We start from the raw sequence: 14,296 nt of genomic DNA on the forward strand, positions 1-14,296 counted from the left end.
AACCCACATTGTGGAGTAATATAGTACTGTAGTTTCAGAGATGGGAGAGAATGTGAGTTGTTTTGTTAAGAACATATTACTAAAAGACAGCTTAAACTACTGTATATTTGAATTTTCAAAGCATTTACCTTGACATTGTGAAGATTTGCTCATGTGTAGGTTATGGATAGTGAATACGATGGTAAATATTCTAGTGTGCCCACTCAAGGTGGTCTTTCCAGAGGTAGCAGTGGTTGAAGTCGTTGCAGACATGTTTGTCTTTTTTTGTAGACATAGGCTAAGTTTGTTTAAAAATAGTTATATCTTTTCAGACAAAATAATTGGGTAGTTAATGAGTCATTTCTACATTCCTGGGAATGCCTTGGATATTCAAGGAAAGAAAATTTCCATTCAATGTCCGTTTTCTTTTCTTTTTGCGTTTGAGCTGAGCATCCTCTGAAATCTGTCAGTAGACTACAATCATTTTTAATGTGTAAATGCATTCAACAAAGATTCCTTAAACATCGTTTCAAGTATATGGATATAAAAATAGCGTTTGTTTTGTTGAAACAGGGTCTTGCTATGTATTTCAGAGTAGCCCTGAACTTAACTTTGCCTGATGAATATTAAGATTATGAGTGTGTACCATCACACCTGGCTTCCAAGTTTACAAATATTTATAGCATTGATTTAATGTATAAAGTTACTATTGATAACTACTATTGATGAACTATCTGTACCAGGCACTGTGTTCAGTAATTCACAGTATCGTATTTTATTCTCATACTTCTGTATTTTTTTTTAAGGAAGAGGAATTCTAGAGAAAGTCGAGAAATTTTAGTCAACCAGTTTAGCAGATTTTTTTCAAAATGCAGTGTCTCTCCAGTGCCTTATGATTATAACTTCAGTCTGAGTTTTTTGATCAATAATTAATTGATTGGCAGACGCTCTCTAGACATTAGAATCTTAGATTTAATTATGATTGCGAATCCTCCACTAATGTGACACCAACTGAACATGCAGGGCAAATTGTACACAGTCTTCCTCACTCCTGTCCATTTTCAGCCTGGTTATTTTTTATATAATCTTAGATACTTGTATGTCCAACATCTCTTACACTAGTCTTTGCCCTATATTGTTCTCTCCAAGATAAAATGCCAGAGTTTTTGAAAACTGTTTGCCATTGTTAATTTTCAAGTTAATTCTCATAAAGATCCATAATTCTGTGAAATACTAAAACTTAAGGATTGCTCTTCAAGATGCTTGCCACAACGTCCAAATAGCTGCAAGTCATTTGTAGCTTTAGTATGCTTCTGTGATCAATATCACTGTCATTATCCCAGTATTCCTACAGTGGGAAACCATAGAAATACATTGGTCTTCCTAAGGACATTCCAGGTCAGAGGGTTGCTCAGCTCTGAGGGATTCACGGAACCCATTTCCTTCTCACCTGGGACTTCAGGATCAACTATTTCTCCAGTGTTCAACTGGGAGAAGAGCACAGAGGAAGCAAGATTGATTGGTCTTCAAGTCAAACACAGTAACCAAGCTACGATGTACTTGGCAAGAACTTGCCACAAATGGTTGAAAAGATTTCCGGTGGTCACCTACCGATTGCAGGTCTATTACTAAGAAGAGAAAATCACATGATGAACATCTGGAAGTCTCCACCCACAATGACAGTTAAAGAATAACCTGCCAGATACCATGCATTCTACACAGCTATGAATCTCACCTCAAGGTTCCTTTTCCTCCTGATGACCACTGCAAGACGCAGTTTCTTAGTGAGTTAACTGGGAACTTTGACATCTAGGAACAATTGATGCTTCCTTAAATATCTAAGGACAAGCTAGACAGAGCTAAGTTGTTTGAATAAAGGCTTACTAAACAACAAAGAAAGCAGAAATAATACAGTTACAGGAAGTGTCATAAACCTGAATTAAAATGGCTTAAAGATAAATTTTAGGTGAGGCCAGCTTCTATTTATCCCTCCAAGAACTCCATGCAATCATACCTCCTCAGATATAGCATAGTTCAACTTGCCATTATCAGACAGAAAAATTGACAACTATGACCCAAATACTGCTACTTATCCTAGAGACCTGTGCCTCTAGTGATCATATAAGAGGGAAATAACACTTCGCATTCCTTAATAGTTCGTGTTAAGGAAACCTTTCAAAGTTTACTTGCTGCTGTGAATCCCCACTTGTGATCTGATTATACTAGATCTTAAAAATCAAAAGTCTACATACTTGTCATTGTCTTTCATTTCCAATCAATATGGAGGCAGCAGCACCAGCACCACATTGAACTTCATATTCTAAGCTGGTACAGTTTTGCTGTTAACACAGGAGTCTTGAGTTATAAGCTGCCTGTTCAGCTGTCTTCATTGTCTTACCATGCTTTTCTAATGACTAGGTAGATTCTTCTATGGTTTGGATAACCACAGTCAAAGCTGAAAGTGGTGACAGTTGAGGGTAGTGAAAATAATGGGTTCACTTGGTTAAACCTATTACCCTGGCCTCACTATATTTAAATCCAATTAACTTTTCATAAAAATAATTGCAAAAATCCAAGTTTGTACATATTTTAGTATTAGTACTTTATTTCTAATAAATCCATCCTCTACACTTTTCTAAAAACGAATGTTCCAGTGTTTATTTTCAATTAACCATTTTTAAAAAGCACACTTCCATTTTCCTACTTTGAGAGGAAGAAAGCTAGATAATATCACTGAATTGTTAAAATTCAATCCAGACAGGGTTCCCACCCCAACCTGTGCTGACCTTTGTTATTCTGTAGTTATAGCAACAAGAAGACTTCTTTCTGTCTGTCTGCTCAGTTTTCTTTCTAAAGTAATGGCGGCCCCTTCTGTGTTGTTGCTATAGTATGGAGAGTGGTTTGTGTGCACTGATCTCTTCATTTATGCTTGCATTTAGCTAAAGCAGAGTTTACATGCAGGTTTTAAAAAATAAATGCGATTAATTGAAGTGAATTTGAAATGGTATATATTGTAATAAGAAATATGGATCATTCTGTTAGATACTGTTTCAATTCATCTTCAAGTTTCCTTAAATAACTTGCAGTTTAATGTCTCAATAGTCAAGTTTACTCATCATTATATCTTAATCTAAGCAATCTAAGAGAGAAAATGGCATAAAACAGACAAGTCCCTTTCTAGGATAGTTATCTGACATAAGAATGTATAACTGAGCTGCGAAACTAGGCCTTACAGTCTTATTCTGACCTTGGGTATTTTAAGTCTCATTTTACCGTTCTGAAATATCACTTTAATTATAGTAATTACCTATCTCACAGGGTTTGTGAGGTTTAATTAATGTTAGCAAAGTGTTAAAGCTATTTAGTGGAACAGTACTATAGAAGCAAACTACCTGAAAATACAACCTCCCGCCTCTCAGAGTTGTTAATTTTACACTGCTTTTCTTCGTTTCTTCAGAATGAACATTGCGTTTGCTCCCTTTTAAAGCTTTCGCTTCCGTATTGTGGTCTTTTCTTCTTGGTATTTACCTTAGATGAAAACATTCCTCAATCAGAAAGGCTATGAAATCAGAGTCCTATCTGGCAAGGAGACATAAAATTCATCTATTCAGAATCTTAAATTGCCAGTTGACAATTTGAATGTAGTCCCCAGTACATCTTTTATTTGGGTCCAAGGAGCTAAAAAAAAAAAAAAAACTGAGTGAAATATTAATTTTCTTTCAAATGTCAGGAGATTTGTTTACCTCATTCTGGTGGTGGAGCTGGTGCCACTTCTGGTGATGGAGCCTCAAGTTTACCAGTATTTTTGGTATGCTTTAGTAGCCAACACCTGCCCATATAAGTACTAGAACTTGTAACTCAAGGTCTGTGTCCATTTGTACTGCCTGTTCACTGAACTGCAATGCCTGACCGGGTAGAGCATTGGAGGCTGACATCCAGATCCTTCCTTGTTCTGCTAGATTTGTCATGTTCTTGTGGGTCTAATTTCCACAGAACAGTAGTAGAGACTGGAAATGGCTTGGCTAGTATCCTAAGTAACTTATGAGTGTAAAGGCGATCATACACACACTTACTCGTATTTAAAAAAAATAGCATCTCATCTTTGAAATTACAACCTGTAATAATATACCTAGGGTAAGATTAAAATTATACACTAGTAAATCTTTGCCCATTTTGCCTAAAACACTTTCCACCGTGAATTCCAATTTCAAATAGAAGGTGAATGGTATAAAACTCTCAATGTATGAAACAAAATTTCTCAATGTATTAATTCATTGCTGCTAAGGTAGGGTCTATCTGTAATTTGAAACATGAAAAATAATATGTAAAACAGGAGCAGAGATTGAGTGGTCATAGCAATATAGTTTTTCACTGGAATGATTAGTCTTTGAAAGTGAACCCACTGGTCACAGCCCAGTCTCTGTATCCATTGCTAAGGTTTTGTAATGGTATCTTTGCTTGGGGTATAGTTGTTTGTGCCTGTTTATAACTTGCCTCATTTGAGCTTTTTGATGAAAAGATGTCTTTCCTTTTGGAATGTTTCTGTTTTTAAAGAATTCCTATACTATGTTAACAAAAAGCAAGCAACTGTGATCTCTTGTGTCAGCAAAGATTGATTTACCCACCTTTCTTTATATCAAGTTTCAAGAGTCCAAAAGTTGAATAGTGCCCAACAAGAACTATATTCATATGTCTTACTGTCCACTATGCTTCTTGGAGAAGTCTAGATGTGAAAGGCCTTTAGTAAATTTTTCTTCAACTTCAGACAGAAGACTATCAAAATGATGCTGAATCCGTGACAAAGACAGTTACTCTAACTGGGTGAAATTATGAGTTCTGAGTAGAACTGGATTCAGGAAAGGTATAGCCATGGCTTTCCAAAGTCATGGATGACATGATACTTCCTGTGTCTTACTGAGTCACCCCATAATCTTGCCTTCTCTAACAAAATGTTTCCCTCACAATCACTGCTGGCACTAGGTTCAGGCATCATATTCAGGAAAAGAGAAAGGCTTTGCAACATGTCTAAATAGTTAGCGTGAAAAATTTGCCCAGAAGCATTACTGCTGATTCCTCTGAGTTAAAATTAGATCACATGGGCACACATAAGCAAGCCAACCACTCTCAAAGTCAATGAGAATGACATTGACTTCCAAACACATGTCATTTTGGGGACTAAAGATGAGATCCTCCTGAAGAACAGGACAGTGTGGAGGATAGAACTTGTATTTCTATGAAGGTCAAAGGAGACTCTAGGAAACACATTATTGTTGGTTAGACAAACATCATTGTGTTCTGCCTTGTGTAACTCAACTATCATTTGATTTCTACTCCCTTAGAAGGTTACCCAGGCCTAAGCTTCAGTAATCATGTCAAATTTTGTATAAGAGGAAGTTATTTTGTATTAATACTAGGAGTCAGTTCTTTAGTTGAGAAAATTAGTCTTACTGAGAAAATATCACATTAATTACTATAAATAGGGTTTATTTTTGAACTGCATGGCTTTCTGGGAAGTTTTGATTTCTCTACTAACCTTCATTGAGTCCTATCTCATGTTCATGATCACAAGACCTTTTATACTGTGCAATATAAATCATAGATTAACTAGCTGAGTGTCTGAAGTAGAAGGGGTAAGAGCTAAAGTTCTCCGAGTGTGGAAAAAAAAGCAAAAAGAATAGAGAAATTAAACGAAATTAGGTTAAGAGAAATCATGAAATCTTAGCATAGCATATCTAGTTCAATGTTTTGGTCCATTTTGAACATTTTTCCCATAATGCCTTCTGCCAGCCCTCACTCACGTCTCGTGCCCTAACGTAATTGCAAAATATCATAAGCAAAGTAAATAGCCAGTTTTAAATGTTCAAGTTGATCCTTAAACTGACTCAAATTTGCAAAAATCTGGCATAATTTAAAAGTAAATAAATAGAAGCAACACTTAACAGAAGGTTCCCGACATAAACAAAGCTGTGCACGTTTTGTTTATTTATGGGATCCTGCAAAGTGTCAGATTCACTTAAAAATAGTCAGCATGAAAGTGATTGATTTTTAAAAGCTGAATAGAGTTCAGCAACATGGGGATTTTTAAAATTAAGTAGTTCAATAAGAAGATAGGGGAAAATGGCTTTTGGATAATATTGTACTTTGGAAAACATTTGTCTATTCAGATTTTTTTTAAAGATCGACTGTGAGAAAATAGCCACCGTTTTTACTGTTGTTTTTCCAGAAGTGCATTTGGATTGGAATTGTAAGAAATCTCACCACACGTAAAACACCTGTATGTCTCCTGAGATTGAGTGTTAAATGTAAGTATAATTATTCTACTTCAATCTTTTTTATTCAATAAAATTTTACCATATACTGAAAAGATGTAATAAGTTAAAAACGCTATGCCAGTGGAATTTTTAATTTACTGTTGTCTCTTTACTCGGCTAATAGCCATTTGCTTTTCCTCTCCATCCAGGATGATATTTTAGCACATTTTTATCGAATAAGTATTTCTTGAACATTTGCTAGGTACATGAAATAATGTCAAGTGCTGAGAAGTTGCTCTTAGCTTAATAGAGGGTACCCGGCAACACACACACACACACACACACACACACACACACGCAGGCACGCAGGCACGCAGGCACGCAGGCACGCACGCACACACATCCACATACACCACCACCAACAACAACAGCAATTACCTCTTTTTCTGTAAAGGAAAGAGCTGGAAGTATTTATATAATTCAAATATGACAAGAAAACACATTGGAAACATCCAACCATAACTTTCTGAGGATGACCTGATGTACCTCTTCCTGAAATAGACGGAAGTGGAGGGAAAACAGAAGTGGAGGGGAAAAGGAGTATCTTGCAAAGGAAACTGTAATCAAAAGCTGAGTGGACACAATCATAAAAAGTTTGTAGTGTTGGATATGGCTGCAGGGATGAGAGCCTTCAAGAAGCAAAAATAGTGACAGTGAATGAGATACCAGAAGAACAGAATTCCATTGTATATAACCTTAAAGTTACATGAGAAAGGGGTGTTTAAAGATGTTCAGGATCTCTGTAGTCGGCCATGCTTGGTTTGCTCTGGAAGAATCCTGCTGATTGATTTTGGAGAAGATGATTTAGAGAGAGGGGACATCTTGTTCTTTAAGGACATTTTAGATTCTCTGAAAGACAAAGGAGACTGTGGAGATGACGCAGTGAACATCCTGCGTTGATTTCAGGGACATAGGGGCTTCTCGATGCAAGGAAGGTGATTCAGAAAAGTCATTAGAAAGTGAGATGGAGTCAGAAAATCCCCCAAAAGAAAGGTACTCCTGCATTGATAAGTGTCTCACAGAGACAGTGATATCACTTCGTCAAAGAAGCTGCTATGGGTTCAACCCTTGTCTTGTACTCAGCAGGTCCACTTTGGCAAATTCCCGTTACTCTTGCTACTCTGAGTGTGACTCCATAATCTATGTCTTCTCATTAAATACCCCAACTATGATTGAGTTGTAAGTTATTTTATAGGAAATTATCAATTTTATGTGAAAATTATAAACTAAAGACTCTTGCCTCATATTTCAACTTACCCATTTAGAAGCCAATAATAGAAGACTTTTTCCCCCATAAGAAGAGTTTCAAAGTAATTGTAGTTCCATGCAGGGTTCTATAATCAATAACATCTCTCTTCTGTTCTCTAGTAGGCAAGATGTCAAGAACAGGCCACAAAATCTAACATTTGTATATTAACTGCCATACTTGCCTCCTGTCCTAATGAACAGAATTGCTGATGTATCATTGACCACACTGTTTCGCCATTCTTCTAAACGACAACCAGAAGCTCTGGATTCTCAGGACCTCATTTATTTCCACATTCTAGTTTTCATGTGGCTCTATATACATGCCACCTGATGGCTGTCTCCCATGCACCTCTACCTCCTGAGAATGGAGAGCCACTACTATCAAAATCAGCTCTTTTCTCCTCTGGGTTGATGGAGGTCCTCTTCTTCTTCTTGTACTAGCTGAAATGCTTTTCATTTTTGGACATTACATGTCCCACTGTTCTCTTAAGGGTTCAACGGAAAAGCTGTGCCCTTGTTCCTCATTGCCACATCAGAATATCCTATTCTCTGTAATCTTTTTCCTCCCTTGCTTTTGTATGATGCCATTATGACACATTACCATCATCTTTACATTGCTTAGGTCATTTAGAGAACTCTGAGCTCCTCTTCAACCTTTCAAACACCCACCTTCAGTTCTTGGCTTGCTCTACCACAATTCTTTGTTAGGTTCTGAGGGTTTTCAGTTCTTGAGTGTGTAGTTCTTCCAACGCAACAATCATCTCCCCTTCTTTTAAAGTTCTGTGGCCATACTCTAGGCCAACCATTTCTAGGTTGCCTTTGTAGGTCATTTTCCTTCATCTCTGTTTCTCAACTATTCCATAATCTCCACCTGAGAATGTACAAGTCATTGACCATTCCCCTTCTAATCGTCATTTCATATCTTTGTTTTCTCATGTACTCATTATAAAAAAAAACCAACTCTTGCAAGCATTCTCAATTTGCCATCATTAATCAGTTTGAACACTCTGCTTTTATAGACTTGAGTTTTTATGCCTTGACTCTCCCCTAGCTAACCTCGTTAGAGAAAATCCTTTACCCTGATTGCACAGAGCTCAGTGGTGTTCTTCACTCCTATATCTACAACTGGAAAAAAAAATACTGTATGAATCTCCATCTCACTTGAATTTTTGTTACAGTTATTCAAGTAGGCATTTTTAATGATACGGCGTTACAATACTCCCACCCTTTCTGTTTTATTTTTCTCTCTTCAAACCTACAAAACCACCTCCCTACACTTTATTCCAGGTTCTGCATCACTGAGTTAATTCATAAAAACCACAGGAAGACAAATTGCACAAGCCTCATCTATCATATTATACTCTCCATTTATTATCTGTGATCAACATTCTTTTTTCCTCTTATTAGAAGAAACGGTGGATGTTTCTAGTTAATGTTTGAACCCACCACATTTTCAGTTTGCCAAGTCAGCTCTAGATTTTATTAAGAACTTCACTGTAGAAAGGCTCACTTCCTATCACAAATTATTCCAAACAATTACTTCATTACCATCACCACACAAACACATTTGCTTCGTCTTTCCAGTTAACTCTATTTGTTCCCTCCAACTGTGGCTCCATGCACTCATTTGGCAGTAAAATTTTCCCAAAGAACTATGGAAAGTGATGTGTTCTTTTCAACTTTGTGCATTCAGCCACTTTCAGCTAGTCTCAGGTAAAAACTTCCAATGCCTGCCCTTTGCTAGATTCAAATATAACTTCAGTCTGCTTCTTCTCTTGCCCATAAGTGGCATCTGACATTTTCTTACCATGGCTTTTAAAAAACATTCTTGGGATTCTTTTCTTAATGCTAAACTGGTTCAGGGTTAGACTTAGATATGTTTCTTCTTAGCTGTCTCTATTCACCCATTTCCTCATTTTATCCAATCTAGTGACTTTAAATTTCATCCATATGCTATGGTCTCCAGAAAGCACTTCTCCCTTCTGGACTTCTATATCTACCTTATTAAAATTCTGCATTAATCATCTAATATTAGGCACTTCTCTCCCTCAACATCACCCCCCCAAACTGAATGCTTAATTAATGGATACAATTGCGTCTTTTTGGATCAGAAATCTTGGAGTCATCCTCCATTCCCTTTTATGTCTATAATAGTTCATTTTCTATGACTACTCAACTGAACAAAGGGGTATCCAACTATCAGGCAAAACAGTTTATATCATGAGACTGATGTAACTGCAAGAGAAAGCCCAACATATGAATATGCAAAGATTTCTCCTATCAATGCTGGTGGACTTCATGTAACATGAAGAGAAGGAAAGTGTGGGGAAGTGAAAATACTTCTTTCACCTTGGTCTGTGTGATGGTTTGTATATGTTTGGGTTTGGGAGTGGTACTATTAGGAGGTGTGGCCTTATTAGAGTAGGTGTATCACTGTTGGTGTGGGCTTGAGACCCTCATCCTAGCTACCTGGAAGTCAGTATTCTGCTAGCAGCCTTCATATGAAGATGTAGAACTCTCAGCTCCTCCTCCACCATGCATACCTGGATGTTGCCATGTTCCTGCCTTGATGATACTGGACTGAACTTCTGAACCTGTAAGCCAGCCCCAATTAAATGTTGTACTTATAAGAGTTGCCTTGGTCATGGTATCTGTTCACATCAGTACAACTCTAAGACAGTCTGAAACATCCATTAGCACTTGCTATCATAAATCACTGCAGTCTTGGCACTTTGAACCCAGGCTGTGACTTACACGTTGGCTCTCTAGGCTTTGTGAGCCTTCAGCTTGAACACAGTATATTATAGGACTCCTTAGCTGCCAAAACCATGTGAGCCAATCGCCTATAATATGTTTCTCCTTTCGGTTCAGTTTTTACACAGAATCCTGACTTATACAGTCCTTTATTCTCTATATAAAATTAATCCACAAATCTTATTTTTTTGTCTCTTCTAAAACATATTAAGGGAATTCTTTTTTTTTTCACAAGATATAATGGTTTTATTGGAAGCAATTTCCCAGACAACTCTGCTCTGCTCGACAACTCTGGGTTAGGAATCCATATTCCTTTTTTTCCTAACTTAGTTGTTCATGTTACCCCTTAGATCCCACAATACACATAACACAGTAATCTGACATTAGGCTAGAACAAAGAAGTAATTTCAGGTAGAAATCTAAATCTTAGGCTAGAACAAAGAAGTAATTTCAGACAGGAATCTATTTTAGGCTAGAACAAGGAAGTAGGCTTCAGACATGAAAATGACCTTGGGCTAGGACAGGGAAGTAGGCTCAGATTTTTTGGTCATCCCGATAAGCCCTTAGAAAGAGTGATCAAGGGAGTGGTCACATAATTGGGTTTAATGCCTTGCTTTTTCTGTGACTATTTGTGTTTATTATACTGCTTGTTCCTTGACTATTTGCATCTATTGCATTGCTAGCCAATCAACCTAGAACTGATCTTAATGCATACATGTAATCAAAATGGTATAAAAACACAAAGGAGGAGGGGGGATAGGATACGGGGTTCTAGGGAGGGGAGACGGGGAAAGGGGATAACAACTGTATTGTAAATAAATAAAATATCCAGTTAAAAAAAAGGAAAAAAACCTACTGCTCCTACTACCCAGCTTGTGACTCTGTGTCTTGACTGTGAAAGAAGGGAGTTCTTTATCTTCTGCTTTGATAACCCATCAACACTGAGTTGACCCCTCCTTATCACACCTAATTCCAGCCACTGTGATCTTCCACACAGAATTGATCTATTTTTCCCCATAGAATTTATTAACATTCCTAGTAAAATTTGATATAGTGCCTCATTTTTTTCTCTCACATCCCCATGAAGAAAGAATTCACTCCCAGTGATGGTGGTGACTTTGAACTTGGCTGAGCTCTTCTTAGGCCTTGCCCTCCACTAAAAGGCAATTTTCAATATTATTTCTCCTTCTACTGGGCTTCCCACATGCAATGGTCTGTTGAAGAGGATGGATGGCTTACCTTCTCGTTTCTCAAGTTGTAACTACTATGAAGTGCCAGCAAACTGTAGAGCACCATATGAGATCCACCGAGTTATCCCCTATTATGACTATGTCACAATTCATTCTTTAGAAAAAGGATTTAGCTCTCTTCTCATATTGCCCAATTTTTCCTCAGAGGAATAATTACCCAATACTTCTAAAGTCTCATAAACTCTGACCTGTGATTTTTTTTGTACTGGAGTTATCATAGAAATCAGGTTCTAAGGTGAAATATATGGAGCTAGGTGACCTGTCTAGATGATGGTAATAAAAACCTCTTCAGAAGGCCCAGAAAGAATACTACCAGGCCCTGGTATTGGCAATGAGATTATTAAAATTTTCAGTAGCATAAAATGGAGAGTAGATATTAAACTAATTCAGTGGCAGTTGAATCACCTTGTGAGTTTGAGAAATTGTTGCAATGGTAATTGTAAGGAGTTTTGAATAGGGTGACAATTTCTGGGGGCTTCTCATATATTGGAGAATTGTGAGGGAACCCCTAGTATGACCAATCACTAATGTAAAGAGGGTCTTCTGTGGCCAGTGCACAGAAAGGTTGGTTACATTTTGATTAAAGAGGAACTGAGTGCTGGGAACCCAGAATTCTCAATGCTAGGACTCTCAAGCTCTAGAATAGAAGGAATTGGAATTCTAAAACCTATGACACAAATACACAAGCACCTCCAAACTTCAAACCCCAGATTCTCTCGAGTCCTGAAGACTCTCTTTCTTCTTTTTTTTTATAGGATGTTTTATTTACATTTTATATGTTGTACCCTTACCCCACCTTCCACCCACCCAGGAACCCCCTATCCCCTCACCCCTCCTCCTGCTTCTCTGTGGATGTACCCCTACCTACCCCCCCACTCCCACCTCCCCACTTTCAAATTCCCATCCCCTGGGGTGTCCAGCCTTCATTAGACTAAGGATCTCTTCTCCCACCTATGCCCAGCAGGGCCCTCTGCTCTTACATATACAGCTGAAGCCATGGATCTCTCCCTAAGTGCTCGCAGGTTGGTGGTTTAGACCCTGGGAGCTGTGGTTGGTTGATATTGTTGCTCTCCTCATGGGGCCACAAACCCTTTCAGCTCCATTGGTCTTTACTCTAACTCCTCCATTGGAAACCCCATGATCAGTTCAATGGCTACTTGTGAGCATCTGCCTCTGAATGTCAGACTCACTATTTGCAGACGACATGATAGTATTTTTAAGTGACCCCAAAACTTCCACCAGAGAACTCCTAAACTTGATAAACAACTTCAGTAAAGTGGCTGGTTATAAAATCAACTCAAACAAAGCAGTAACCTTCCTCTACATGAAAGATAAACAGACTGAAAAAGAAATTAGGTAAATGACACCCTTCACAATAGTCACAAATAATATAAAATACCTTGGTGTGAATCTAACCAAGCAAGTGAAAGACCTGTATGACAAGAACTTCAAGTCCCTGAAGAAAGAAATTGAAGAAGATCTCAGAAGATGGAAATATCTCACATGTTCATGGATTGGCAGGATTAATATAGTAAAAATGGCCATCTTGCCAAAAGCAATCTACAGATTCAATGCAATTCCCATTAAAATCCCAACTCAATTCTTCACAAAGTTAGAAAAGGAAATTCTCAAATTCATTTGGAATAACAAAAAACCCAAGATAGCGAAAACTATTCTCAACAATAAAAGAACTTCTGGAGGAATCACCATCCCTGACCTCAAGCTGTACTACAGAGCAATAGTGATAAAAACTACATGGTATTGGTACAGAGACAGGCAGGAAGATCAATGGAATAGAATTGAAGACCCAGAAATGAACCCACACACCTATGGTCACTTGATCTTTGACAAAGGAGCTAAAACTGTCCAGTGGAAAAAGGACAGCATTTTCAACAAATGGTGCTGGTTCAACTGGAGGACAACATGTAGAAGAATGAAAATTGATCCATTCTTATCTCCTTGTACAAAGCTCAAGTCTAAATGGATAAAGGACCTCCACATAAAACCAGATACACTGAAACTAATAGAAGAGAAGGTGGGGAAGAACCTCGAATACTTGGGCACAGGGGAAAAGTTCCTGAACAGAACACCAATGGCATATGCTCTAAGATCAAGAATTGACAAATGGGACTTCATAAAATTGCAAAGTTTCTGTAAGGCAAAGGACACTGTCAATAGGACAAAAGGACAACCAACAAATTGGGAAAAGATCTTTACCAATCCTTCATCTGATAGAGGGCTAATATGCAATATATACAAAGAACTCAAGAAATTAGACTCCAGACAAACAAATAACCCTATTAAAAAATGGGGTATAGAGCTTGACAAAGAATTTTCAACTGAGGAAACTCAAATGGCCGAGAAACACCTAAATAAATGTTCAGTATCCTTAGTCATAAGGGAAATGTAAATCAAAGCAACCCTGATGTTCCATCTCACACCAGTCAGAATGGCTAAGATGAAAAACTCAGGTGATAGCAGATGCTGGCGAGGGTGTGGAGAAAGAGGAACACTCCTCCATTGTTGGTGGGACTGCAAGATGGTACAACCACTTTGGAAATCAGTCTGGCTGTTCCTCAGAAAATTGGACATAGCATTACCTGAGGATCCAGCTATACCACTCCTAGGCATATACCCAGAAGATGCTCTAACATATAACAAGGACATATGCTCCACTATGTTCATAGCAGACTTATTTATAATAGCCAGAATCTGGAAAGAACCCAGATGTCCTTCAACTGAGGAATGGATTCA

Source organism: Grammomys surdaster, unplaced genomic scaffold (genome assembly GCF_004785775.1).
Source record: "Grammomys surdaster isolate TR1022 unplaced genomic scaffold, NIH_TR_1.0 126531, whole genome shotgun sequence".
NCBI classification, from domain to species: Eukaryota; Metazoa; Chordata; class Mammalia; order Rodentia; family Muridae; genus Grammomys; species Grammomys surdaster.